This window comes from Lathyrus oleraceus, chromosome 3 (assembly GCF_024323335.1).
Source record: "Lathyrus oleraceus cultivar Zhongwan6 chromosome 3, CAAS_Psat_ZW6_1.0, whole genome shotgun sequence".
NCBI classification, from domain to species: domain Eukaryota; kingdom Viridiplantae; phylum Streptophyta; class Magnoliopsida; order Fabales; family Fabaceae; genus Lathyrus; species Lathyrus oleraceus.
In genome coordinates, this window is record NC_066581.1 from 15,268,369 (window position 1) to 15,276,190 (window position 7,822).

Below are 7,822 nucleotides of genomic sequence, written 5' to 3' on the forward strand. Positions count from 1 at the left end.
TTGATCATATCTTGACAACCATGCATGGGAATTGAGAGTTCTTGGACTTTTTGGAAATGGGAGAACAAGATCTTCAACTTTCATGTTGGGCAAAAATTCATTTGAAGCTTGTATCATGATGTAAGTTTGGGATCAAGAAGTTTCCATTTTTGGCAGTTAAAATTACAGGTCCACTTTCTATTTTTGGAAATTTTCTGATTGGCTTCAAATTCTTCAATGATGTTGATTGCCATGATATATGAGGCCTATTGGGACATGAATAAGCTCTTTCAAACCAAATCCATCCATCAAAACCATAAAATCAACCACAGTTGACCAAGTTTGACTTTTCTAGGGTTTCTGACTGATTGTGCATGAACTGATGACTTCTGAACATCCAACCCTTGACCTAAACACTTCAAATGGATCCCCAAGTCATGTGAACAAGTTGAACCAACCCTAGGGCTTTGGCTCAATGAGAATTGTGCTTGCTTGCTTGGTTGACTGATCTCCTGATCAGTTTGACCTAATTTCTTGACTTGCTTGCACTTGAGGTAAATGGGGCAATGCAATGCTATGCAATGGGCCATGTTATGCTATGACCTAATATGAAAATGTATGTACAATGATAGGTGCAAATTTGAGGTGCTACAGCTGCCCCTATTCAATCAGCTGGGAACCCGAACGGATGATAGCGACAGCTGTCAGACTTTCAGGGTAACCAGGGATTGAATACCAAAAGAACCGTAGAAATTTGCACCGACTGGATATAATACAAGAATGCCTGTCAGGATCGGCAAAGAAACAGTCTTGAAAGAACAATCCGTCTGGAACGGAAAAAAGAAAATCGGCCTGAATACCGAAACAGAAAACGTCGACCTGGATACCAAAATAAATGGTAACACAGGGATAACCAATGCCTGAGTGTCGTAAGTACATCGGCCTGATCGTCGGAAACTTCTTCGGTCTAAAAACCGGAAAAACATAAGTACATCGACCTGATCGTCGGAAACTTCTTCGGTCTGAAAACCGGAAAAAACATAAGTACATCGACCTGATCGTCGGAAACTTCTTCGGTCTGAATACCGGAAAAAACATAAGTACATCGACCTGATCGTCGGAAACTTCTTCGGTCTGAATACCGGAAACACATAAGTGCATCGACCTGATCGTCGGAAACTTCTTCGGTCTGAAAACCGGAAAAAAACATAAGTGCATCGACCTGATCGTCGGAAACTTCTTCGGTCTGAAAACCGGAAAAAAACATAAGTGCATCGACCTGATCGTCGGAAACTTCTTCGGTCTGAATACCGGAAAAAACATAAGTGCATCGACCTGATCGTCGGAAACTTCTTTGGTCTGAAAACCGGAAAAAAACATAAGTACATCGACCTGATCGTCGGAAACTTCTTCGGTCTGAATACCGGAAAAAACATAAGTACATCGACCTGATCGTCGGAAACTTCTTCGGTCTGAATACCGGAAAAACATAAGTACATCGACCTGATCGTCGGAAACTTCTTTGGTCTGAATACCGGAAAAACATAAGTACATCGACCTGATCGTCGGAAACTTCTTCGGTTTGAATACCGGAAAAACATAAGTACATCGACCTGATCGTCGGAAACTTCTTCGGTCTGAATACCGGAAAAACATAAGTACATCGACCTGATCGTCGGAAACTTCTTCGGTCTGAATACCGGCAAAAACATAAGTACATCGACCTGATCGTCGGAAACTTCTTCGGTCTGAATACCGGAAAAACATAAGTACATCGACCTGATCGTCGGAAACTTCTTCGGTCTGAATACCGGAAAAACATAAGTACATCGACCTGATCGTCGGAAACTTCTTCGGTCTGAATACCGGAAAAAACATAAGACATATTATCTATAGCCGTCAGAACGCAGATAATACACTCGCATGGAAGATTATCCATAACCGGGTTGTAGGTTGTTAAATGGATAAACGACCGAAAAGAAAGGCATCGGTACCAGGACTAGGTATGCAAAGATGACCAATCAAAAGAGGATGAAGTTGCCAACTCGGAGCAAATATCCAAAAGGAAGGTGAAGACCCAATGGGACAATACTGCTTGATCAAGGCAAGTATCCAAAGGGGACAAGACCATTAATACCACAAAGAGGGGATTACATCTACCGGTTTGTAGGCAGAAAACCACGGAAAAGTAACCAGTCATCATCGGGATGAGCACAAAGGGTTAACTCGAACAAGGGGATGAAAGTGGGATTTTACAACTACCAGCTAGTGGGTAGAAAACCACAAAGATAGGACTTACAACTACCGGTTTGTAGGCAGAGGCCACCAAACCATATCCGCCAGGGGATGAAAGTGGGATTTTACAACTACCGGTTAGTGGGTAGAAAACCACAAAGATAGGACTTACAACTACCGGTTTGTAGGCAGAGGCCACCAAACCATATCCGCCAAGGGATGAAAGTGGGATTTTACAACTACCGGTTTGTAGGTAGAAAACCACAAAGATAGGACTTACAACTACCGGTTTGTAGGTAGAGGCCAACAAATTCCGCTGAGGATAAGATGAATGAGTGCCGGTTAGTGAGCGACTATTCATTTATGCCCCAGGGAAGCACGGGAGACAGCCAACAGGAAGCCAATTTAGGATCGATCTAAAAAGGCAGACTGAAACAAGACTCATCCTAATGAGGAAAGAACTCAATAGGGAAAACCCATCCCAATGTAGGGAGGGAACGGAAATAACCGTCATCCACGAGGATGTATCTCAGTGGGGAAATGGCAGGAAAGGATAAACACTTTCTGCTTAAGGGGTTGGCTCTACATGGAGAGATCAGACACACCCACATCTGCTAGGGGAAAATCTACTGGAGAGATCTGTATTAACAAATAGCAGAAGGCCACAATCAACAGATACCCGGCAACAACTGCAACATTAGTATCCAAATGCTATGATTATGCATGTATGCTTTATGCATGATGAATGTATGATGAATGCTGACAAACAGACATGCTCAATACACAGATCCGGGAATCAACCATCCGGCACCACCCTTCAGAGGGAAAACCAAAGTCATCATCCTGCAGGGGAGGAAGAGCCACAAGAGGCTTCCGGAGGGATCGTCGGTCACAACCGGAGAACAGAGTTCAACATACTGGCGGACGCGCCAGAACAACTCGTGTTGAAAATCAGATATACTCAGAAGCAACCAGATCTCTGATGAAGATAGATAGGCATTGAGAAAGCTCATCATGCCAACAACTCCGCTCGGGGATCTATCTGAGGACATGACGGAGCACTGGGATGTCAATCCACCAAATACCGAATTTTTGCAGAAAAGCACCCATGCTTGTGGAGAGGAGAAGACTGCTCTGCTGGAGAGGCGAACGTTGAAGTCTTCAGTAAACACTCTGCTTGGGGAACTGCCCCACAAAAGTATTTCAAAAGCAACCTTGCCGGGAATGCCCCACGGTAGGGCTCGAACAATCCTCTACTGGAGATGCCCCACAACAGGGCTAACAGGAACCTGGAGGAAGAATGTTGTACTGCCGGGAACGTGAAGATAAACAACTTCAACCAACACTGTACTGAGCAACCTCGCTGAGGAGAAACCATGAAAATGTTCTGCAGGAAAAAGATACAGTCATGCTTGAGATACGAACAATTGTCTTACCTGTTGGTAATCATACCACCCTCGGGAGAGCACTGCGGGTCTCCTAAGTATCCTTCCATCATTGTGAACGTTCACTTTGTTTAAGAACAATTTTGTGAAAAATTTGTTTATTTTGAAAACAATGATACTTTATCAATTAAAACATGCAAAACATTTGTTGAGTTGAAAACAAATAAGAGTGCAAATAATGGATAAAAGCTCAAATTGATGTGATGGAATGGTAGTCTGCAAAGGGCGAGACTCCATAGATCTGTACAAGTTTGAAATCGGTGATATATATTGGAGAGGGCTACATTGAACATAATAACCTTTCCTCTACCATTCCGAACTTTCGATGTATTCGGAGCTTCAGTCGATGACGAATCGAGAATCCCTGACGGATGACAGATATAGAACACGGTCTTGTCAAGATGCAGTTACTTGCCAAATCCCTAATTTTTGCCTAGATTGCCCCAGTGTGAGGTGCTCAATCTAGCGGGATGCGAATTCTTTTTTTTTCAATGTCTCTAACTTTTGCCTGGATTGCCCTTTCGGGTTTTCAATCCACCGAGACGCTCCTTTTTGCCTAAGTCGCCCTTTGGGGTGTTCGACTTATCGAGCTTTTGCTTTTTTTTTTTTTGTTTCTAGGCGAAGTATTTCTTGACTGCATCTGGAATTCACAGGACGAGTGAACTTCTCCATCCATTGTTGTAAGTGTCAGAGCACCGCCTGAAGAGGCTCTCTTGTCAACATATGGACTTTCATAGCTTGGAGTTCACTTGCCCCTGGAATCGGGCACGAAAGACAAGACTTTCTTGAGCACTAGGTCCCTCGGAACACACGAGGCTTGATCTTCTTATCGAATGCTTTCTTCACTCTCTGCTGATATAACTTGACCATGACACATGGCAGTTGATCTTTTCTTTTTGATCGAATTCAGCATCAGTCAACTTGGGACTTGGAGGGTGCTATTTTTTCTTTTGTTTTCTTTTGATTTTGCTTTTGATTTTCTTTTGATTTCTTTTGATTTTGCACCCTCCTCTTTCTTTTTCTTTTTTGATTGATTTTTTTTTTCTCTTTTTTTTTATTAATGCCCCAGTTGGCTGTTCTGCTGATTCTCGAGATGCAGCTGAGTGATCTTCTTTTCTTGCTCAAGAAGTCGGGAAATCTCGTCAGGAATCCCTTCAACATCATCTTCTTCCGCTTCGAATACAGGGAATTCAAAATTGGGAGATGACGTCCGATCACTATGTTCAATGGGTTTGAGAAACAACCTGCATAAAGATTTTGATATGGAAAGCTCTTTGAAAATCAAACAAGACAATCGTTATGCAGATGAAAAGATTGCTTTTATTCTTGTTTTTTAAAGGTTTTTTTTTTGTGATCACCAATTTCATGCAAAAAGCGAAAAGGGAAAACAATTGGAAAAACAAATGTTTTAACATGAATTTATTCGAATGAAAATATCATTGCACAAAATGTTGCCAACAATGCCATCACTTCTCCTTTTGGCATGGGAGAAGAGTTTTTGAACAAAGTGATTATTACAAAGACTTATGAACAGCTGTAGGAAAGCCCACAGTGACCCAATTGTGATAGATCCCACCAGGGATGACAACTGTCAGTATTTCTTGCATTAGCAGCTTCTGCTTTCTGAACAACTCTTCTGAAGAAAAAGTCGGCGCCAGCCCGGGACTTGTTATCTTCAAGCTTGATTAGCATTGGGACCTAAGTCTTCCAAAATCAGAATACCTGACCTCACAAGGTCTTGAACCTTCATCTTCAGCTGAAAGCAGCTATCTACATCATGACCAGGAGCACCCGAGTGATACACACAATGTTGTTCAGGCCTATACCACCACCGAGGGTTGACGGGTATGGGCGGCGGGTCTCTAGGAGTAATCAAGTTCCGCTCTATCAGAGTGGGATACAGTTCGGCGTAGGACATGGGGATTGGATCAAAAATGATCTTCTTCCTCTCATTACTTGTACCAGCTTGATTATCAATGGGAGGCTGGTAAGCCTGCTGCTGAGGATGACGTTGTGGACGCTGAGGCTGCTGAGCTGGTCTTCTCTGTTGCTGTTGAGGTTGGGTGGCTGGAATAGTCACAACAGCGACTTGACGATATGATCCTTTGTTTGCACTCCTTCGGCGGTGCACAGCATTTGTTTCATCCTCTCCCTTTCTGGGTGCCCCAGAGTATAGCTTCTTGGAATTTGAAGAGTTTGAAGCTCCAGGATCTTGTATCCTTCCTGCTTTGATAAGGCTTTCAGTTCTCTCCCCACAGATAACAACATCTGAAAAGCTGCTGAACGGGCAACTTCCCAAGCGATCCATGAACACACCTTGCAAGGTTCCAATGAACATGTCAGTCAGCTCTCTCTCCAACATCGGAGGTTGCACTCTTGCGGCTAGTTCACGCCACCTCTGGGCATACTCTTTGAAGCTCTCCTTATCTTTCTGATACAAGCTCTGTAACTGAGTTCGGCTCGGCGCCATGTCCATGTTGTGCTTGTATTGCCTCAGAAAGGCCTCACCCAAATCTCTCCAACTTCTGACTGATTCTCGCTTCAGATCCATGTACCAGTCCAAAGATGCCCCAGATAGACTATCTTGGAAAAAGTACATCCACATCTTTTCGTCATCAGTGTAAGCGGATATCTTCCTGAAGTAAGCTTGCACATGGGTGCGAGGACAGGAGGTACCGTTGTACTTGTCGAAAGAAGGTGCTTTGAACTTGTAGGGGATCTTCAACCCTTCCACCAGACCCATGTCGGTCACATCAAACCCAAGGGAGTTCTGACATTCCATGGCTCGGATTTTCTCAGCAAGAGCATCCACTTTTCTATCCCTCTCTTCGGTTTTCACAACGTCATAGTCCTCACTGAGGAGATTAAACATGTCCTATTGTTGGTTGACAAACGGAGCTGGATGACGAATCGGAGCCCGGGTAGCTCTGACATTGACCTCTGCAGCAAGAGGCTGTCCATTGATTCTTATACCCTCAAGTTCATCCCCGACGGCATAGTCGTTAGTGGGAGCAACAACATTGATAGTCTCATGAGCGGGTGCAGTAACAGGCGAAGCACGGTTGGAAGTCTGAAGTGCAGTCTCTTGTCCCTGAACCAAAGCTCGGAGCTCTTCCTGACCTTGAGCGACTCCTTGCATCATGTTCATGAACTGGGCCATGTTTGCCCTCATCTCAGCTAACTCAGTCTGAACCTGATCCATACTTCTCTGTTGATTGAGCCTGGTTGAATACCGGTGTGGTCTTTGATCAGCTATCCTGTCTGACAAAGGAACCGGAGTGAGAAGTCTCGTCCCCAAACATGTCTGTAATGCAAGGATGATATGTGCATGATATGCATATGATGCGGATGCTATTTTATCATGAATGATCCTGAAAAGGATATGCGTATGCGAGTTAACTTTTTTTTCATTTTCATGCATTACTATTTTTTGGAAAATAAACATGCTATGATGCAAATGATGGAGCCAAGACTGGAAGGAACTGGCATCTGAGGAACCATCTGAAACCCCAAAGTCAATCTGAGGAGCTGGCATCTGAACCCAAGTCTGGAGAACTGAGTCACCATCTGAGCGAGTACCCTCAAATTCAGCCCAGGGATCCGAAATAAACGGAACCCTCAGATCAAAACCGGGATCAAACCTCCGGCGTCCAGAAATAACGATCCATAAATCCGACTCAAGATCATCAACACAACATCACTGGCAGAAACTGTACTTGCAGGAATCAAACCCTCCCCTCACAGGTGAATTCTAACAAGGTCATCCTAAGGCGGACAATGGTGTCAACAATCGGGCAAAGATACTCAACGGGTTTGCCCTCTCGGGTGTGCCGTTGTAGCTCTCTTAAGATCGTCTAAACCAAAGATCCGGGAAAGAACGGTCACCGAAGTCAACAGCTCATAAGAGATAATCCGACCTAAGCGGAATAACTCCACCCGGAAGGACTCTCTCAAATGAACCTCGTCCGGCTGTGGTGACATGTCTCCTCATCATGTCGTACAACATGTGAAGATACATGAGACCACGCTAATCCTAGGTGTATACTCAGGCCTGGGTATTGGGCCTCACTCAGAACACCCACCCCAAAACAGAGGAACCACCTGCACAGGATCCAACACGATGACAGTATGATGCATGCAAACAGATATGCAAACAATAAATG